The sequence below is a fragment of the Tamandua tetradactyla genome, chromosome 15 (genome assembly GCF_023851605.1).
Source record: "Tamandua tetradactyla isolate mTamTet1 chromosome 15, mTamTet1.pri, whole genome shotgun sequence".
NCBI classification, from domain to species: Eukaryota; Metazoa; Chordata; class Mammalia; order Pilosa; family Myrmecophagidae; genus Tamandua; species Tamandua tetradactyla.
In genome coordinates this window covers 46,285,631-46,308,272 of record NC_135341.1, presented here as the reverse complement: position 1 = coordinate 46,308,272, position 22,642 = coordinate 46,285,631, and the positions used below count along the sequence as shown (strand labels likewise).

The 22,642-nt window shown below is 41.3% G+C and overlaps 1 long non-coding RNA gene across 1 annotated transcript in view; it reads right to left on the bottom strand.

Moving 5' to 3' along the window:
• The window catches only part of LOC143657385 (uncharacterized), a 66,041-nt gene that overhangs the window by 24,614 nt on the left and 18,785 nt on the right, over nucleotides 1–22,642 (bottom strand). Inside the window, exon 2 of the long non-coding RNA XR_013162833.1 lies at nucleotides 2,059–2,236. This is a non-coding gene — a long non-coding RNA (uncharacterized LOC143657385). The remainder of the gene's footprint in view (nucleotides 1–2,058; nucleotides 2,237–22,642) is intronic.

The window sequence follows — 22,642 nt, the reverse complement described above, 5'->3', positions numbered from 1 at the left end:
TCCCCAGTTTTATTTTCCTCTGTGATGGTTTTCTGCCTCAGGTTTTTTTCCCTATTCTGGTATCCCACATCTCGGGAGCCATATTGGGTCAATCTAGAAAGGTGGGTCACTGTAGAAAAGTTCATTTCATGTTTAGATGGTCCAGTCAAAATAAACTGGATTGAATGAGTGCAGTACTTTCCAACCTCACTTTCACCGCTGCCGCCACCACCACCCCCTGTTTTTGGGTGCCCTTTTATATGCAGCACTCCTCAGCAGTTTGTGTTCAGTCCCGGGTCTCTGTGTTCTTGGATCCTTATCCCTGGCTATGTGTGGCATTCTATTGCTTCTGTCTCTACTGGGAAGTGAGAGGGATCAGTGCCACTGTCTCTGAGTAACTCCCAGGCTGAGAGGGTCTGAGTGAGGGAGAGGGAGTGGACCAGCGGTTCCAGGACGGAAGTTTCCTACTTGATGTTTTCTTTTTTTTTGATTCAGCATTTGTGGAGTCCTTCTCCAATCTCTTCTATCCTTCAGAGTTCTAAGCAAGTGGGATTTGTCCTTTTATTTGCTAAATCTCTTCGGAGGTTATTTTAGGGGAGGTCTTACATTGCCATGCTGATGTGTGATTATTTCTTAATTAATTTCTAGTCTATCCCAGAAAGGATTACACACAGGTTGTGTGCCACCCTTTCACTATTAGAAATAACCAGTGGAATATTTTAGACAGGGGCACTTTGCATTATTTTCTCCATTTCCCTGACAACACCCTTGTGCCAGGCATTCTCAGAAGCCCTGCACTAGCGGGACTTTAATTGGGCAGTCTCTCATTGCAGGAGCCTTCTGCTTCAATTCTCGGTGTACTCAGAATAGTTACAGGAAACAAAATTCAGAAATATGTCCTTGAACTAAAACAGCAGTTTTAGTTTGTCAGCTGCTAAAACAAATAGCATAAGATGAGTTGACTTAACAGGAATTTATGGCTCACAATTTCAGAGGTTAGAGGGCTTGCTTCCTCCTGGGGTCATTATCCTCTGACTGGTCAGCAATCTTTGGAGTTCCTTGGCTTTTCCATCGCATGTCAATGCACATAATGGCATCTTCTCCTTTCTCTTCTGGGTTCCATTGACTTCCAGCTTCTCACCACTCCCTGTGGCTTCTCTTTCTGTATCCAATTTCCAATTTCTTCTGCTTGCAAGGACGTCAGCCACATTGGATTAAAGCCCACCCTTACTCAGTTTGGGCACACTTTAATAACATCTTCCAAGGTCCTATTTACAAATGGGTTCAAACCCACAGGACTAGAGGTTAGGACCTGATTGTGCCTTTTGTGGGGGACATGATTCAACCCCCAACAGCTGCACCGGGTAATGCAATTGTGTGTGTTTGGGAGTTGTTCAGCAATTTCTTTGCATTTTGCCTAATGGGGCTTAAAAAAAGGCTCAGAGAATGTCATACTGATCCAAGAAGCAGAGAGGAGAGAACATGTTATTGGGCAGAATCCCTCCTGGCCAAGGATGAAGAACAGCTGAGGAATACTTTTCAGCCAGGGGCCAGCTGCACCTGCTATATTTGGGGTCAACCTCCTCGAGGCAATGCCTCTGCAGGATTCACCCAGGGAATTCCTGGGAATTTCTACCCACTTCCTCTCCTCCAAATGGTAGCAAGTGGCCCTCTCCTCTAAAAGCATTTGTGTTTACATGTGAGTTTAAGATAAATTGGCAACTTACCTGGGCTTCTTGTAAAGTTCACTGCAATCAGTATCTTTTTAGGATTACAAATAAAATTTTTACTATTGCATGTGCTGTTTTGTTTATTTTATTTTTTAAAAATAGGCTGAATATTTGAGGGAAATTATTTCAGCACTAGCTAAAGACACATGAAAGGGAGGCAACTGTTTTCCTGACAAATGCATGTAATTAATAAGACTGCTAGTTTCTTTAGTGAAAGTATGCGCTGTAGGGGCTCAAAGCAACATGCTTTTAAATTCACCTGGGAGGAGGGGTGAGAGGGTCAAGAAGACATCTCTGAGGTCCATTCATGACTCTCACACCCCCCACCTCTGCCAGGGAAGATGCTCACCTTCCATTCCCTGTGCCTTAGGAAAATCTGTCCTCTTTGTTAGAAGAGTCACGGGTGGACCTACTCTGCACTCTGCCTGAGACGTCTGATCCAGCCTCTGGTGGTCCTATTTGCAGAGCCTTCCCTGCACTGAGCAGGGATATTCCACTGACCCGCATTGAAGATCACAAAGGGTTAACTGCAAAAAAAAAAAAAAAAAAGAGAGAAAGAAAAGTGTGCCATTAAAACAATGTAGCAGAAACTGTTCATTCTCACACTAGGGGAGATCCCATAAAACACAATTAAGAGAAATGCATTTGCATTATCATTCTCATTTTACAAATGATGAAACTGAGGCATAGAGAAGCTGGTCAGGTCTAAATTCAAATCATGTCTTCTCACCATAAGTTTCTCCCACCCTACCAATCTCGGGAACACGCTGCCGCATTGTCCACATTCCAAGGCTCGCCCATCAGTAACTTTCCAGATTTCTAACAGCAGTCCTCCACCAGGAGGGAGAGAGGGGCTGTGTGCCCACCCCAACCCACCAAATACAGAGGAGGGGGCATGGGCCTGGTTTGAAAGAGGTTCCCCAGAGATTCTAAAATATCCTCCAGGTACTTGAGAATTATTAATTTAATTAAAACAATAGATAGAGGGCTGGGTAACTTCATTTGCTTCCCACCTGCATAGCTGCTATTTCCATTCCCAGGGGCAATCTTGGACTAACATTTGGCCTCCAAGTCTCTGTTTCTTGTTTGTTTTTAATCTGGGAGTTTATTAAAGGACCACATTTCCATTTTCCACCCAGCCAGGGCCAGTGTACCCTGGACGGATTAGAGAAGATGGGAACTTTGGAGCCTTCTAGGGAAATGGACTGGAGAATTTAAAGACTAGAAGTGAGCTGGAGCCGTGGGCTTCTGCCCCTCCTCACCCAGCAGGGGATTCTGTCACCCAGTAGCGTGATGGTGCCGTAACCACAACACTTGCCCCACCCTGGAGGTTTTCTGCACCCAGGGGACAAGGGGATGTACCCTGCTGCTGGGGGCTTCCTGTGCTTCTCTGGCGAAGCACATTCTCTGGCCACTGGGCACAGGCTTGGCCCACCTACAGCTCTGGGTGGAAGGATAAGGGACTAAAATGCCTTGGAAAGTCCCTTCACTAGTGAGGAACTGAAGTGGGTGAATAGAAACTCCAGTTTCCTCACACCTTGGTGAGAAATTCTGAGATATATTCTACGAGGTATCTCCAAAGGCCCCGAGAGAATTGAGCCGTTGCCCACACAGGTGACTGCTCATTAACACCCTCTGAACTGACTTCTTTTCCTTTCTCTGTCTCACTTCACCACTTCCCTACTAGTGCTTCCTGAGAACACCTCCCAAATAAACTACCTGCACCTAAGTCCTCCTCTCCGCATCTGCTTTGAGGGGACCCAAACGGAAACAGACACTCAAGTAAACATCCTCAGTCCAAGCTTTTTCTCAGTCTTCAATATCACACACCAGCTGCCCATAGGAAAGCTTCATCACACCCAAGCCAGGTTCCTCATTTAGCCAAGCAAGCTTGCTTCTCTTTCTTCCCTTGCTGAGTCACTTAATAATTAGGGATTCTTTTCTAGAGTATCACCTTCCCCTGACCTCAGGAATGGAATCAAGTGACCCAATTTGGGTAAAAACAAAAGCTAGTATCAGCCTTTTGCTCACTTGGGAGGGGAGAAAATTTCTTCTTTCCAGCCTCAAGAAAGGGTGGCTGCTGTTCGTGAGTCCAAAGGCAAAGCCTGCTAAGAATGGAGAAGAGGCTGATGCTCTTAGATCCCCACTCTTATCCATGGGGTTTCACCCCTTCAGGGTCCCAGATACTCCTAACTGCCACTATCAGCATCTCTGTGTCTAAGGGCTTTCTCAAAAATCTCAGAAAGCCATGCTCCCTAAGTGTATGCCAGCTGGAAGTGCTAGAGCACTAACACTCCTTGGGCATAACCCTGAACTGATGACTGAAAGGAATTGGTATGTAAGTACCTCAGCTTCCTCACCCCTCCAAGGAAGTAACTCTGAGGCATGTGTTCTACCCAGTTTCCCAGCACTTAATAGTGGGACTAAGCTCTAAGCACCCGCAATGACAGCTGACTTAATAACACACCCTTTTTTGGCAATCTTCCCTTCCCTGTCTCACTCCTCCACCCACTCATTGGTACCTCCTGTGCTTCCCAAATTACATTCAAATCCTTGCCTCAGATTAAAGGTGATAACCCTGAGGTTGGAGATAAAATAACAGAAAGGAGAGAAAGCCTAGCTTTTTGGACCTTGAATCAAGCAACGTCCCAGGCAATACCCCTATAGACTATTTCACTGCAGGAGCCAACATGTCACTTTTATTTTATTTGCGCAAACAAATCGGATTTTTTTTGTCACATGCAACACTGAGTGTTAATAGATAAACCCAAATCCTGCAAAAGCCACTGAAGGACACTTACGCTGCCATTTCAGATCTTTCACAATGCAGTTCCAGTCTTAGATTCTCCAGCATTCTCCCCACCATCCCCATCTTCAGACACAAACCAGACTGGGAGCCATTCTGGTTGCTGAAATCTTTTGCTCTCCATGACTTTTCATATTAAAGCCCTCTGTAGCACCCTGGTTCATCCTCCCACTCCCTTTCTCATCTCTTTCAATTGCCCAAGTGCTACCATCCTGTAGGGTCCAGTTCTGAAGCCTTCTTTGCTTGCTCCAGCCATAGCCATGCCTCCTCCATTTGCTGGTGGAACGTTGTCCCTCCCTAAAGGGCTTCCCATGTTCTCCTTTAAGTTGTAATAAGGAGGAAAAAAATACCCCTGGAAAAATTGCTGGAATGCCACTGATATTTTTTTTCTTGGTCTGGTATTGGTTACATACATATATTCACTTTGTGAAGTTTTATCAAACAGAATGCTTCTAATGAGTGCAGTCTCTATGTGCATGTCAGACTTCAATAGTTTATTTTAAAAGAATCCTAAATGCAGTCTACAGACCTGGTGACACAGGGAAAGTCCTTTTTTCCCTTGAGCACTATGATACATTTGATTATGAAACTTTGGGGAACTACAGCTATAGAGCTATGGGTGAGTGATTCAGCATTAAAAAAAAGAATTGGAGCTTCCCAGAGTGGGAAGGGGGAAAAAGCCACATACTCTATCTGCCATTCCTACTTTGTGACCCTTGTCTTTCTACTAAGCTTACAAAATGCCTGGCATGAGTCGTTTTTTTATGGACCATCGTAAAGTGGCTTAGTTCCATGTCTCCAGCGATGCAGAATGAAATGTTAACACACTTGATTCAGGAGTTGGCAGTAAAGAGTCCCAAGAGCAGGTGAACTCTGAGAGCTAGCAGTCATGCACTGGGGGTACATCAGAATTTAGGGGACCAAGAAATTGGGTATTAAAATCAAAGTTAGTCCCTACCAGATGGGCAGGGACATGATATAGTTTTCTGAGTATAACCTTTCTACATTTTTTAGTTTGTATATTTCTTGAGGTTGAGGGCAGAAATTGGATAGACATGATAGATAGATTGGATAGATTAGATAGATAGATAGATAGATAGATAGATAGATAGATAGATAGATAGATAGAGATAGAGATAGATAGATAGATAGATAGATAGATATAGATAGATAGATAGATAGATAGATAGATAGATAGATAGATAGAGATAGATAGAGATAGATAGAGATAGATAGATAGATAGAGATAGATAGATAGATAGATAGATAGAGATAGATAGATGGATAGATAGATAGATAGATAGATAGATAGATAGATAGATAGATAGCAGATGGAGACAGAGAGAGTGAGAGATCCTTGTACCTGCTCTATTTCCTAAGCATAAAGAAGGAGCTCAATAAATATATTTTTGCATGAATTAATGGAAAGTGGAAGACATGAGGGATTGGGGCTTCTTGGTTGACTGAGAACTCTTCTACTCCAGTATTATGAAGAACCCAAAATTTCTACTTGAAGATTCAAACTGAAATCTTCTTTCATGTACTAGTTGTGTCTTTGAACAAGTCATGACCTCTTTGAACTTCCATTTCTTCACCTATAACATTGATGCACAGCAAAGAAGGACTTTCATAAGCCTTATAGTGTCTTTCAGATTTCTCTTTTGGGATGATTACTATCAGGACGGGCATTCACCATTTCTTCTCCACCCTGGGAAGCTCCAATTCTTTCTTTTTAATAGGAGTTTACTAGACAGAGTAACTTCTCTGCTCCCAAACACCTCCCCACCTGTCAACTCTGGCACAGGTATAACCGTTTTCAAGGGTGGAGATGTGCAAATACTCATTCATTTAAATTCACCCAGAGGTGTAGGTAATGTATGGCAGATTCATTTCAGAAAGAACAGGTTTTCTTTGGTGGGAGGACACTTGGCTTTTCAGTGGGGCAGGGAGAGGTCACAAAAGAAGGGACTGGCAACTTCAGCTGGCTTTGCTCCAGACTCCAAGGAGAAAGGCCTTCATGTTCTCCTGCTGTATTACCACTGCTGTGCAAGCTTGTTATTTACATTCCCATCTGACCTTGCACTTGAACTATTAAGAAGTAGTAACTGTGTCTTATTCATCTTTGCAACCCCTGCACATGGTAAATGTTCAATATATATGTTAATTACTTGTTCAGGGCCCAATGTTCCTTCACCTGCACCCAAGTGGTTCAGAGTAAGATTTAGAGAAGCAAACCACCATTTAATGAGTGTCTACCTTACATGACCAATGGGTACCATAGTGTTTAGACAAACAGTTCCTTTAAACCTTAACATGCATAAGAATTTTGTTCTCATTTCACAAATGAAGAAACTACAGGTCAGCAAGCATCATTCACCCCTAGATTCAAATCCAGGTCTGCCTCATCCCAAAGCACATGACCTTCCTTGCTATTTGGACATTACCAGCAATGCCTATGGATTTTCTGCACCACTCATCCCTCTTTCCTCAGCCAGCAAGCCAACTACACAGCTACTTTGAGGGCAGTTTTGCATAATGGTCTCTCCACATCCCTGGCTCCCTTCCCGGTGAGCGGAAAGTGCATTTACTGAGCATCTAGCATGTGTTGGGCATCCAACCTTGGATAATAGGTGTCAATATCTTCATCTCACAAGATGGAGGGGCTGAGATCTTGGTCCACAGTCACATAACAACCAGAACCAGGATTTCAACCCCAACCTTTCACCAAAGGCATTTATGAGTGTGGGGACCTGTGCTGGTTTGTTATGTACCCAGAAAAGTCATGTTCATTTAATCCAATCTTGGGGGGCAGACCTATTGTTGGGTGGGACTTTTTGATTAGGTTGTTTCCATGGAGAGGTGACCCCACCCATTCAGGATGGGTCTAATTAAATTACTGGAGTCCTTAAAAGAGATCACGGAGAGAGAGAGCACTCAGAGCTGACACAGAGAGATGAAACCAAGACACAGACATTTGGAGATAAAACCCAGAGTCCGCTCCGGAGAAGCTAAGTGAGGAACCCATAGCCTCTTAGAGGGAAAGCCACAGGAAACAGTTGCTGAGTCGTTTGAAACCAGAAGATGGGAGAGGAGAACCACAGATATTGCCATGTGCCTTCCCAAGTGATGGAAACCCCGGATGCCATCGGTTTTTCTTCAAAGCCAAGGTATCTTCCTCTAGATGCCTTAATTTGGACATTTTCACAGCCTTAAAACTGTAAATTCATAACCTAATAATCTCCTTTGAAAAAGCCAACCCATTTCTGGTATCTTACATTCTGGCAGCTTTAATAAACTGATACAGAACAATTCCCTTTAATTTCTTTAAAACTCTGCATTCTTTTCCTTCTCCAAAAGAGGCAGAGAGTTTTAATAAAAGACTTCATGATCTTCATAGGCTACAAGGGTGCCACTGAGTGTATGCCGTGCAATCAGAAGGAGAGCACATACCTGCCCATTCACCAGCTTGCCTCCTGCCAGGGCCTACTTTGGAATCAGGGGGGATCTGAGCTCACTGTGTTCCTGCATTACAGCATAATCCATCTGGCTGTGACTAAGATTGGTGCAAAGTGTACTGCTATCTAACACCCCAGGAGAAAGTGGTAGGCAGCAGAGAGGTTCTGGGATTTCCAGTCTGCACCATGAGTAGGCACAGCACTTTGTGGCTGATAAAGCTCCAACACGATTATATAAACATAGCCTCAAGGGTCCCCTATGGAGAGTCTTCAGGAAGATTCCCAACCCCTTCCAAGCTCTGGGGCCCTCAGGCATGACAGAGGATATCCTTCCTAGTCACCTTATATACTTGACTTCATCAACTAGACCTTCAGCAAGCTCCCCAAAAAACCGATGAGCCATATTGAAGGGACAGTGGTATTGTTGAAGTGGGGAGGTGTTACATGACTTCGGAATGGAATAAGCTAGGTACAAAGCATATCTTCACAGAGGTAACACATGCAGGAGGGCCCCCTGGACCCCTTTGCCCAAGCCCTCTCAGTGGTGGCATGACGTTTATCAGATGCATCCTTCCAGCTTCTCTGCAGAGCCCTACCCAGCAGTGGTTCCTGATCAGGTTTTCTGACTTTTAAGTGACTAAAGAATGCCTGAGAGGCTGTTAAAATGCAGGTTCTGGTTCACCCAGGCTGGGATAGGGCCTGAGATTCCACCTTTCTTACATGCTCCCAAGTGAGGCCGTTGATGTTGGTCTGTGGTTCATTCTTTGAGAAGAAAGGCTAAAGATGTTTGTTAAATCAACACATGAATGAAAAAATTAATTTACTAAATTTCCATGATACAGATCATCAGCCCTGGCTCTTTCATCTACTGAGAGGCTCTTACCTGTCTGCTCCTCCCAGGAAATTGCAGCCTGTTATTTACCACCAGCTGTCTGACAGGAAGCCTGGATCTGTCTTCAACCATGTGGCCCACCTGTGTTTCTGAGTAACAGCTGACTGCCCCTCAGCACTGCCCCCCCCCCCCCATTCTGTGCCCTGTGACTCACCAGGTAGCATTTGATGGGGAAACTAAAGGACCAGTGCACCTGGGTGTCTGGCCCACTCTTCAAGGTCCACTTCTTTGCCATCAATCACTCCCACCCTCTCATTGATTCAAATTAAAAGCTGGGGTTACCCAGCTCTTGCGGAAACAAATTCTGGGTCATGCTAACCCCAAGGTCAGCTCTGCCCAGCTGCAAGGAAAGGTTGATGGTGCTAGACAACGGATCACTTTCCTCATCAACCCAATGTCCAGCGGACCATCACTCTCTTCCCAACATTGCAGGTGCTCAGCTGGACAGTCTAGGAATAGGAAAGGACCTCCTCTCACCTGTCACCTCAGAAAAGTCCAAACAGAATAAATGAGGATAATGAGGCTGTTTTAGAGAAGCCACAGCTGAGTTGATAGTTGCTTTCATGAATCTCTCCCCAAAGTCCACATTGTTATAATGTCTGCATGAAGTTCTTAAGCATTTTCAGAATTCGTCATTTTCAATAAATTGGTATGTAATTGGAACATCTATAAACTTTTTAGTAATGAGTAGTGTCTTTTTATTTTGCAGCTGACGGAGACTTAATTTTACCAACCAGAGGACATAGCTGACCTCACTCATCATTTTCATTTTTGGTTTGTCTCAAGACTTTTAACAACAAATTGTGTGTTATAATTTGCAAGGTTCTTGTCTGAATTGTCAATATATTTCTGCTAAGTACCAATCATAAATTTACATCTTAGGTTGTTGGCACTCTATGAATTATGTTTAAAATTATTTATTTATTTGCTTATTTGTCTTATTTATGCACTTGCTAATTTTTAAATGCATGCACTTATATTTCGCTGAACATGTATAGTCAACATGGAAGAAGTTGTATGCAGCCGTCCCTTCTCTTTTTGTTTTCCCTGCTTCTTTGCATGTTGAATTCTGCCATTTCTAGACACAGCTTAAATGCTACATCCTCTTGGATCTGATCCTACCTTGTTAATCAGAATTAGTTCCTTTCTCCTTAGCAATGCCATCATCCCGTGATCCTACTTTAGTTACAACACTGATCATATTTCACTGAAGTCTCTGGGCTGTGGTGCTTGATGGACCATCCGCTTTTCGAGACGAGAGACCACTAATCCTATAGTGGCCATCTCAGAGTCGTGACACGGTAGGTACTGAATAAATATTTGTTTGTCTAATTAATTTTACCAAACTACCTTTCTGAGAAGGCAAACTGTTGACAACCTCTCCATAGTGTATGCTAATCCACCATGAAAGATGAAAGTAAGTTGTAACAAATAACATATTCACAAGGGCCCTGTCTCAGTCTGGGTTTCCCCGGAAGCAGACTCTGAGACAAGGATTCTAGTGCAGTAGTTTACTTGGGAAGGAGACCCAGGATTCAGAGTAGGGGTTTGGGGAGGTGACACAGGGTGGGGATGGCAGCTCACAGAGTGGTGAATGAGTGTGTTACTACGGTGAGCCTCTAGGGCTCAGTCCCACTGGAGACTTCTGGGAGACTATGTAGACCCTGCTTCAGAGATGCCCCTCTCCACCCCCAACCCCCCAAGGGAAGCTAGGCTGCTTATCCACCAAATCCTGAGCATCATTGATCAAAGTCTGTTCCTGGAAGCATCCATTCACTGGCATTCCTGGCCTTCTCAGTGCACAGTCTTCATAAAATCTTGCAGTCACCAAAAACCCTCAGACAGGAGGCTTAGAATAGGAAGGACTCTGTGTGCTGAAGGAAGAATGCTGAAGGGTTAGCAAGGGGCTCAAATCAGCACAAACCATTCCATCTTTGGGTGGCTTTGACCATGAGAAATTTCCTTTCTGTTGATGAACTATTCCTTCTGGCCTGATTTTGCCTCTTAGAGTTTTATGGAACAAATCTAATCCTTCTTCCTCAGGGTGGTCATTTACAAGTGTGAAGAAAATTACCAAATTTCCCATCGTCCCACATACAAAAAGCCCTGCCTCTCCTTGAAAATCAATGCTGGGACAATTTCAGGGAAACAGAAGTTATGATGGAGGTGATCTTAAATATACTGTGTCATAAATATGATATCTGAGAGGAACGTCCTACTTCCTTATTCCATCTCCTTACTCCAGTGCAAATGGGGACTAGGGATATCTTTACGATGACATTGTGTGATAAGGTATTTGAGCAGCTGGTTTATGGTTCATGGTCTTTTACAGTGTAGTTTTGAATAATGCAGTTAATACAAAATGTTATTAAAACATCAGATTAGCCTCTATGCCAGTACAAGGTGACCTGGTCAGTTGTAGCACAGAATCCTGAAAGCAAAAATAGGGGTTTACTGCTGCAATCATGGAAGGGACCTCTATCAACTCTTCTCTTTCCTCTAGGAGATGTCTATTTACTTATTTATGTATTCATTCATTCATTCATTTACCTCTGCCTTGCTCAATCATAAGGAAAGGTTTTCAGCAGTTTATAGAAATAAATACATAATTTTAAAAAATGTAAGTGAGTGGTAGGGGCAAAAAGAAAACGTAAAGAGAAAAATCAGAAGTAGCCGAAGGGCCATTCACCCAGTGCAAATCAAAAGGTCTTATACATCAGAGGCACATCACAAGTCTAGATCCAGAAGGAATCCACCTTGAAGTCAGAGGAAAGAGGGAATATCAGTTAGTCAAGAATGTCATAGACATTCTTTAAATGCAAGCCAAGGGATGAGGAGAAGGTTGGCACAGCAGCCTGAACTGGGCAGTTCAGGAGCCTCCTCAGCCAGAGCATTATTTTCTGGAACAAATTATATTCTTATTCTCTGTCCACATGCTGTTTATATAGAGTTTTAAAGCATGGAAAGCAAATGACATATTGCTAAGGGATAGCTGTACATGCGTATTTAAAGCATAAAAACCATGTGTGAGGATAAAAACACTAAATTAAAGATGGTACTACCACTAGATGGGAGAGAGATTTGTTCAGGGAGTATCGTGTGAGAGCTTCAAATACCTCAATCATATATTTTATTTCTTAAGATGGATACATGGACATTCATTATGTCTTTGTACTATTCTGTAAGTCTGAAATATTTTGCAATATATGTTTTATTGATATTGTTAGGGGTGCAAGAGTAGAAGCTATAAGGTCACTCTGTTGGCTGTTAAAGTAGTGCAGTGAAGAGATAAAGGTAAATTGGACTAGGATGAAGGGTAGTGTAGATACAAAGGAAGTGGACAGATTTTTTACGGATTTGAGGTAAGGCCAAGAAGACTTGCCAATGAATTACATTAGGGAGAGAGGGAAAGAGAAGAATTGAGAACTAAGTTTTTGGCACCATACACTGCAGGGATGGTGGTGACACATAGTACCAGACAATAGCTCAGAAGGGATAGTTGGTGCCAGGATGACTTCAGGAGGAGATGGTAAGCAGTAGTTCTCTTTGAACATGTGAAGTGTATGATGTCTATTAGATAAGCAAGTGGAGATGTTGAGTAAATGGTTGAATATATGAGCCTAAAGCTCATAGGAAATATCTAGATTGTTGACTAAAATTTAAGAGTCATTAAAGCTTACATTTATTTATGTACATGAGTTGAGGAGATTACCAATAGAGTCCAAAAGAGGAATGGGTGAAGGAAAGAGAACTAGGCATCTCGCACTTATAGATCTGGAGCAGAAACAGGAGCCGGCAAAGGAGATTGAGAAAATATGGACAATGGAGTCAGAGAAAAATGAGAAGAGTGTGCTATCTCAGAGTCAGGTGAAAAGGTGTTTCAAAGTAGGAAGGGGCAGTCAATTGGATCAAATGCCACTGAGATATCAGATGAAAACAGGAAATTAACCTTCAGCTTTGGTTGATGTAGGTCAAAGGTAAGGTTAATAAAAGTCCTATTGTTGGACTGATGAAAGTAAAGTGTGGCTGAAGTGAAAAATGGGAGGCAAGGAATTTGGAAGATTTGTTTATACTTGAGTATTTCAAGAGTTTTTCTGCAACCAGGAACAGAGAAATGGGGAGTGGAGGAGGGGAGTGGGAAGAGGGATGCCAGGTTAACGTGGGAATGACCTAGTTGAAAGGGAGAAATTGTTAATGCAGGAGAGAAAAGGGATCATCACAGTAGGGAATAGGATCCAAGAAATGAGGAGATGGGATCCAGAGTAAAGTGAGGGGCTTATACAGAATCTAGGACACCCTCTATTATAACAATGGAGTATAAATGCAGGTAGCATAGAAGACCAAAAATGTAGAAAGATAAGGTCATTGTCGTCTGATTAAATAGAGGTGAAATCATAGCTAAGATTGAGAGGTGAGGAGCTATTTGAGTGAGGAAAGGAGAAGAAGTAAAAACATTACTTGGGAGGGTGGAAAAGTTCATTTATTTGGGAAGAGTTGAGTGCCCACTTGAGATCTAAGGTCATAAATGTGAAGTGTGTTAATATAATCTTTCCCGGAAATATTCAGCTGCTTGGGTACAAAAATAGAGTAACCAGCTTGTTTTAGCTGGAGTAATAATGGAGGGAAAGGGGACACAAGACAAGTGAAAGGTTATACTGTTCTGTCCATGCAAACTGAAGGGGATAGAGAAGGAAATTGACAGTAAAGCTAGTGATAAAAGAGAGAATCAAAGATTTGAAAGTTTCAGTAAAGTAAGATATTTCTTGCCATGAGAGAGTCAGAGTAACGAGACAGAAGGGAAAAAGCTAATGGTCAGATAATGAGATATTTTAAATTGAGAATTAGGTCATGAGTCACTTATTATGGATGACAAAGTCTAGACTTTGACCTAGAATGATTGTGTGAATGGGTGACAGGTTCACTGAAGAAAGAACGGTGACAATGAGATCAACAAAACTCAGAGCTATCTAAAAAGGCACTGATTACTAAATAAAAATAATAACAATTAAAATTAAAGATAAAATTCAAAATGATCTCCACATGGGAAAAAGTTGCAATGGAATGGGAGAGAGATGGCAGAGAGGCAAAGGAAATAAAAGTATGGGAAGCTTATGTTCTTATTTGGAGAGAAGATATAAACTGATTAACCTTAGACATTGATAGAAAAATGTTTAAGTGCATTTGTTTAAACCTTAAGGGTAATCACTAGAAAACTAGAAACAGTATAGACATTCTCAGATAATTAAGAAGAAAAAGCATTAAAGAAAATGCAGAATAGGGAAAAAACAGAACACAAAATATGGTAAATGGAAAGCAAAAATAAGGAGATGGAGATAAATTTCTATCAGTAATCGTGATAAAATACATAATGGGGAGAAGGGGGAGAACTTCTGAAATGACAAAGCAAATCTCTCACCAAAAAGTAAACTAAACAAACAAAAAAGCATGTAAAGACAAACATAGTGGGGTGCAAGGGTAGTTCAGTGGTAGAATTCTCGACTGCCATGTGGGAGACCCGGATTCGATTCCCGGCCCATGCACTTCCCAAAACAAACAAACAAGCAAACAGACAAACAAACAAAAATTCAACAAATGGTGCTGCAGTAATGGGATACTCGCATGGAAAAAGAATGAAATGTGACCCCAGCCACAAAGCATACAAAAAAAAAAAAAAAAAAACAATTTAAAGAAAGAAAAACAAACAAAAAGCATGAAAAAACAAACATCAAAAAATTTTAAAGACTCTGAAGATTGACCAAAGCATGAAACAAATTGAAAAGCACTTTAAGAACAGTTGGAACCTACGGCATTGTAGGTTAAGGCTACTCACAATCCCCCCAACCCCAGCTCTGTTGCTTAGAGGTTCTATCCTGGTGGAGAAGTCCAGGAGAACAGGCAGCAACCCTGCTGAATTACCCAAGAGTAATGAAAACATGTCTACTCAAAGATTTTCAATTAATGTTCACAGCTGCATTTTCATAATAGCCAAAAGGTAGAATTAATTCAAATGTTCTTCAACTGGTATATAAGTAAATTGTGGTATATCCACACAAAATAATACTATTTGGTAGTTTAAAAAGGATTGCTACAACATGAACAAACCTCAAAAACTTTATACTAAGTGAAAGAAGCCATATGTAAAAGACCACACATATTATACAATTCCATTCTTTGTGAAATGTCTAAAGAAGAAAATCTATACAGACAAAAAGCGGGTTAATAGTTGTCTAGGGCTGGGGGAGGAAACTGCAAATGGGCACAAGAGATTTTTTGGAATGATGGAAATATTCTAAAACTGGAATGGAGTGATGGTTGCACAACTCCGTAAAATACTAAATACCATGGACTTGCATACTTAAAATGGGTGAAACTTTTAGCTACTTAAAGCAATTTTCAAATGTAAATTCATCTATTAATTGAAGGAGATTCTTAGATTGGAATCGAAGCTATAAGTTGTTTACATAATAATGCTTTAAACAAAATAATACTTTCTAACATTTATTAAGCATTTATTTTGTGTTCTATTTTTAATCCACCCCTGATGCTTATGAGGTAGTACTATGGTTTCTCTCATTTTGTAGATCAGGAAACTGAAGCACAAAGAGATCAAATAACTCGTAAAAGTCTTCAGAACCAGGAAGTGATAAAGATGAGCTTTGAACCCTACTTTCTAGCTTATATGGCTTCTCTGAGGTAGGAATGTTTAAAATAAAGGAATAGAAAAAGATACGCCAATAAAATTGTAAACAAAATGAAGTAAGAATAAATATGTTGAGATCACACAAATAAGAGAAAAGGGAAATGACATTAAAAGGGTTAAAGAAAAATATTTCATATTGCTAGAAGGCCCAAACTACTAAAAAGATTCAGCAGACATAAACCGTTATATTTACAATATAAAAAGCAAAAATGATAGAAATACCATGGAAAAACATCTACAGATTCACCATCAGAGAGGAAAATTTGTTCATCACTCTCATATTATCTAAGCAAAATCCTAAATGCATAGAGAATTTGAATGCTATAGTGATAAACTTGATTAGATAGCTAACTAGATGATAGTTATATGACAGATAGATTAGATAAATAGATAGATGATAGATAGATAGATAGATAGATAGATAGATAGATAGATAGATAGATAGGTACATAGGTAGCTAGATATAGAGGATGAGCATTCTTTTCAAGCCCACAAAATTTTCCACAAAAGTTGACCATGCATTAGCCACCCCCCAACCCCACCCTATACATAAATCTCAAAAAAAAAAAAATTTCCCCAAAGCAGAAATTATGCAAGTCATGTTTTCTGACCATAATGTCACACACTTAGAAAGGATATTCAAAAGAATGGATGAAAGGAATCCACCTGCTTAGAAATATTAAATTAAATATTAAATTAATATTAATGTTAAATGAATATATTCAGAAACTACAATCTTGAAAATAAATGAACTAAACACACAACCCCCCAAATTATACACAAGCCCAACAGAATAGTCCCAAAGAAGGTAGAAAAGGGAAATTAAAAATGCGAAAAGCAGAAAGTAATAGAATAAAAAACAAACCAATAAATCTTAACTGGTTCTTTGAAAAGACCAACAAACAGACAAACCTCTGGCAAATGTGATCCAGAAAAGATCTAGAAAATAGAAAGAATATCAGTGATAAAAGGGAGACATGAATCCAAGATGTTTTAATAAATTGAATTAAAATACATGAAATATACTACGTAGTTAAACCTAACTGTCAGCAAATGAGAAAATCTGAATGTAATGGCTGATTTCCTAGGGAAAAAAAAAATAGAGGAGGCAAAACCTAAATAGACCAATATTAAAGCAATTGGGAGGAAAAGATGAAAAGGTAGATAAAGAACTTCTGCTGGAGCAGTAACCAGGTAGGGATGGTTTATAAGCAAACCTTATCACCAAACCTTAGGATCACATACGCCTCCTGCTCTAGCAATTCCATTTCTAGGAATCTATCTTAAAGAAGTATTTGGATATATGCTAAGAGTTATATATATATAACAAAAAATGTTTCTTGCTCTGAGGTGGTAAGAGCAGAGGAAATGGAAGCAATCTGCATTTCCATCAATAATTGAGTAAACACAGCATGGATAGCCATGTGACGGAACACTACGTTGCCTTTGAAAAATGAGTTTGACCTCTATGTACTGACCTATAAAGATCTCCAAAGCATTTCTGGACAGTGAGAAAATCAAATTTAAAACATTATGCTGAATACGAGACTACAATAAAAATCAGTCTGTGATTATTTGTACATTTTTATACAAATGCGCATATGTAGAAAAGGGGCTGGTAGAATGGCCACAGCTCTGCCAACAGTGGTCACCTCCACAAAGGTGGGGATGGGTGGGCACTATGGCGTGAAGAGGGAATGTGGTTGCTGTTTGACTATTTTACAAGGAGAATATATTCAGGTATTGCCTGTGTAATAAAAACCCATAACTATAAAAATAAAAATGAGGCATTCAAGTAGAGGGCAGAGATTGCCCACAAGGCAACCTTTAAGACCCCTGCTAGGTCTGAGTCTATGACTCACCCTGTCATGGAGCCTTCCAGACCAGACAGTTACAAAGCAAACAGCTGTTTACATTTAACGTTGTCCTCTGGCTGGGCCACAGCAAATTACTACCTTTCATGTTCTGCCCTTCAGATGCATTGGCATCTCTGACTAAGTTCACTCCGAAGATGCTTTTCTCTGTCATTGTTCCCATTTGACCCTTCAATTCCCCAAGTTAAGCCCTCCTGTGGTAAGATTCAGGAGCTGTCTTATAGAACGTTAAGTGGTTTTCTGACTGAAACATGAAACTCTATTTTTTTGTTCTTTCTAGAGTAGGACTAAATGAGTTACTGCATCTGCTCCAATGGTTAAGGAGGTGGTCTTGAGGCTCTTCAGGGATGCCAACATGTGCCTGTCCACTCCACTGTGCTCTGAATTCATTAGGAACAGCAGTCCATTCCTCCATTTCTTTCCCAGTTGTCTAGTTGGTGACCTATGGAACCAGAGACCTAGCTCTGTTTCCTGTTGCTTTGTACTTCTATTGACCATATCTACTTCTCCTTGTCTGCTGAGCTGTGGCAAGAAGGTCAGGAGCAGAGGGATACTACTAGCCCATTTTAGCTGCTAAGCAAACTATCTTAGAACTTTGGGCTTAAAACAACCACCATTTCATTTGGCTTACAATTCTGAGGATAAGCAATTTAGGTTGGGCTCAGCTGGTTGGTTTTTCTAGTCTTAACTGGGTTCCCTAATGAGCCTGTAGACAGCTGAAAGTCAGTCAGGTGGCTCTTGCTTTTGGGGACCAGCTTGCTATCAGCTGGGTGACAGGTAACTGGGACACAAGTCTTTTATCCTCTAGCAGGTTAGCCCAGACATGTTTGGATAGTGATGGTACCAGCACAAAATGAGAACAGCCATTTCCAGGCATTAAGTTCTCAAATGAAAAGAAAAATGGCTCTTCATCCCTATAATGTACCTTCTTAGTAAATGTCTCAAGGTGAACTTGTCATTCTCAGAGAGTACTCTACCTAACATGGATTCCAGTATTTTAGCACATGAGAGAACATCTAGTCCACCTTCTCCTTTTATAAATGGAAGGCTCTTGTCCAATGTGACACAGCATTTCCTGAGGGGCCTAAAGAGCTCCCTCAGGTGGGTTCTCTTATTAGGGCACAGCTTGACTTCCAAGATTGCTGGAAGGAATCAGAAAATAAGTCTCATTATTCAATCAAGTAAAGATAGCTCAGCTGTGCTCTACTGGTGTAAGAAAGGTTGCACTCTGTTTATTCATGTGTGCTGATGATCAAGATTCTACTCCTGGGACAGTTAAGTGTCAGAGGTTCTTTCAAGGAGTAGAAGAAACAGAGCCCCAAACCTGAATATTTCAAGTAAAGAAACCACCCATAAAAGCTGATTATCAACATCCAAGTCCCACCTTCAGGACCGTTGGCCTCAAATCCTCAACTATATACAAAGGCCTGCAGGTTTTAAGGCTCTTAGGTGAGACAAAATACATAAATGTCCATGAGATATAGAACTCCTCCCCTTTCTTCACCCAAGACACTATCTCCTGGTTTTTTGAGGTTCCTGAGTCCCTCTTCAGAAAGTAGACAGGAGAAAAGAGGTACCAAGAATGCCCATTTACTACATCCCTGGTTTTAAGTGCTAAGCATCACCTATAATGAATTCTATAATGAATTCAATTCTATAATGAATACTAAATTCTATAATGAAGAATACACAAAGTAGAGCAAAGGAAGGGTGGACCAGTCATCAAGCAGGAAAGGGAGACTACGTGTAAAAATTCAGAGGTGTGGGAGAGTTTTGGCTGATTTTCAGAAGGGCATGCATTTCAGTATTATTAGCACATAAAATAAAAAGGAGAAGGCAGGAAGTGGGGTTAGAAAAGTCAACGGCACCTGTATCATGAAGGGTCTTCGTAGCCATGCTGAGCATTTAAGAGTCTGTCCAAGGGAAATAGGGAGTCACTGAGGAAACGAAGCAGAATGAATGTGTTAAATTTTTAATTTAGAAATATTCATCAGATGAAAAGGAAAGCATTCAAATGGCCATGGTAATTGACTGTCAAAACATGGCAACCGTTTGTACTAGAGCGATCCCAATGAAGACAGAGAAGAAGAAAAACAGACATGAGAGAAGCCTAGTATAAACAATAAATGTGATTTGGGGGCTGGCTAGAGATGAAAGTTTTAATAGAAAGAGGAAGAAAAAAAATTGACGTTTTTTGAGTTGGGCCACTGAGCAGGTGATTGTGTCATTGGCCAAGTCAAGGAATATGAATGGAGGAGCTGGTGTTGGGACAGGTTGACAAAGACAGCAAAAGATAAGGCCCAATGGGCGCATTGAGTTTGGCCCCTGCCTAAAGGCTATCGAAGCAGAAGCAGAGGCATTGGCCATGTGGTTCTGGGGCTCATTGGGGAGGAGGATTTCAGTCAAGCTGGGTGAGAGGTTTTCAGTCGAGCTAGAGCAGAGAACACCTGGAGAGAGGGCAAGAAAGACAGGAATAAAGAACCAGGCCCAGGAAACACAAACAATTAATTGGGGCCAGAGGAAATTGAAACTGAGCAGGAGAGAATCACAGGGAGGGTGTAGCCATCAGTTGCATCTGCTACTGTGAAACCGGGAAGATAAAGCCTGAAAGGAGTCACTGTATGGGCCACAAGGAGGTCACTGGTGACGTCAATGGGAGTTATTCAGTAAGGCAGGGCTCAATTCCAGTAAGATAGAAGGAAAAAGGAGGTCAGAATATGGAGACAACTGGTAGAGACGATACTTTAGAAACATGGTATGAACATATGGAAAGATATGTGGCATTAGGTGGAGAGGAATACAGACTCTATGAAGGGTTTTGCTTTAAATAAGGGAGAATTAAATAGTACCAAGAAAATGGGAATACTAATATTACCCTGTTAGAATTATTGTATGGATTAAGCTACAGCATTATATAAGGTGTCTAGCAAAATGGCTGGTAAACAGTAAGTGCCCAATATATAATGGATGCAATAAGAATATTATTAATAATTGCAACAATGATTGAATGCAACACACCATAGGGAGGTAGATTGAAGATACAACACAGAAAAGGAACAACTGATGACATAAGAAGGCAGGACAAGAAGGGATCCGAATGCAGATGAATAGAATAATTACGTAAAGAAAAAGAGATTCACTCATTCAATACCATATTCGTCAAGGTCCTATTATGTGCTAGGCACTCTGATAAGTATTGAAAATATAAAAGGGAACAAGAAATATACCATTTCTACCCTTAAGGAGATCACAGCCTAGAAGAGGAGATGGACAAGTAAATAGACCATACAGTGTGATGTGTTGAGTACTTTGATAGAGTAAAAATCAGGTTTGTGTAGGAACCTATAGGAGGATACCCTAACCTAGTCTTGGTTGGGAGTGGGGTGGAGTTCAAAGAAGACTTCCTGGACAAAGTGCTGCCTAGCCTTAATCCTCATCTCTCTAGATTGGAGACAGGCAGTAAAGCAGTAAGGGATGGGCAGGAGACAAGAGGCAGAGGGGTTCACACCAAATGGGGACAGGGAGTGGAGAAGTCGGGCTAGAGACTTATTTCCTTCCATTATACAGAAAGTTCATCAAAGGCTTGAGAATGGGTTTGGGACAGTTGGAATGGAAGGGCAGAAGGAACAAGGCACATAATAGAGTGGCATTGTGGTACTGAAGGCATGCCTAAGATGCAGCTAGACAGGAAAGGGGAGGGTGGAGAGGGAGGATAAAGGGAAATGCTGGTCTGCATCTCCACTGGGGTTTGCAAAGTGGTGCTACAAGCTAAGGGGCAGGGGAGTAATGGGTGTTAATCAAAGGGAGGATGATTTATGCCCTCTGAAATTGGGGAAGAAATAATACTGAAAGGCACTTATCAAACCCAAAAATGGAGAGCAAATGTGGAAATGAAAGCACCATGAAACCAGAGTGCAAATGTCCTGGGACTCAGGGTCAAGAAGCCTGGATAGAAAAGTGGCTGAGCCCAGAAAGGGAGCGATGTAAAGTCAACAGCAGCTCCATAAGCAACAAAGTCTGGTACATGTCACAGATACAGAAGAGTGGAGGGGAAGGCCATGAGAATTGAGCAGGTCAAGGAGATGTGGGGTGTTGGAACAATCCCCCCAGGAGTGCCTAGGATGATGGCAGGAAGGGAGGGAGGAAAAGGGAGTGATTCAGTCTCCATTACCCTTGATGAATGTGAGGTGGGACCAGAGTTGGGGTAGGAGAGTTACAGGGATAGAAGCTTCAGCTTGGCCTGCTTAATGACGAGGGCAACCAATTCTGGATTTACAACTATTCTCTCCCATAGTTACCTTAAGTACTTGTGTAAAACCCTGTGCCTTGACTTTTTTTTATTTAAAAATAGCCTATGACTATAAAGAGTAAACTATTTTCTTCCAGGTTCAAATTACATACTCATGTTCAGCCTGAGGCTATTCCTTTGTTGCCAAGTGGGCATAACCAGAAAGTAGAAATTTATCACTTGATTAAGAAACCATGATTTACTTTCAAATATTATTGTTCAGTGACTTCAAACCCTTCAGATCTAGAGTTTTCTATTCAACTTCAACAACTAGACATATAAAAAAGCAATTACAAAATAGTGTGCTAAATGACACAATAGGGGTCTATGGGAGCACATGGGAGAGGCCCTAGCTCAGTTTTTCTGGAAGTCAAGACAGGTCTTGGGTGCCCAGAAGTAACATCTGCCTTCCTTATTTCCCTCACTACGTGGACCATTCAGAAGTATATGTGATCACATAAAAGCCAGACAGAAACATTAGAGGAGGCCATTTTTTTGTCAAGCTTTTCGGTGCAATAGAGCTGAGGAACATGTACAGGACTTAATTTGGATTCATAAAGGAAACTGTTAATCAAAGACATGAAAGGCGCATCAGATTTTCAGGGGCGGAGGTATGTGGCCACATGAAAGAGAAGAGGGCTGTGAGAGCTTGAAACTGGCAGAAGCTCCAAAGAAGCTGTTCCTCCTACTTTCAAAAGAAGGTTCCCCAGGCATCAGCTCTCTTCAACTTGGCTCCTCAGTCCCTTGGCCCCATGTTTCCAAGGCAACAGCATCCTTAAGTCAAACTTTGGCTGATAAGTTGTGCTTTCCTGAAATAAACCAACACATAGAAGAACGAAATGGCTGCAGACCCACGCTGACAGTTGCCTGGATCCAAAAGGGTCATTGGTGCCTGTGCCACTTTGAACCTGCAAAGAT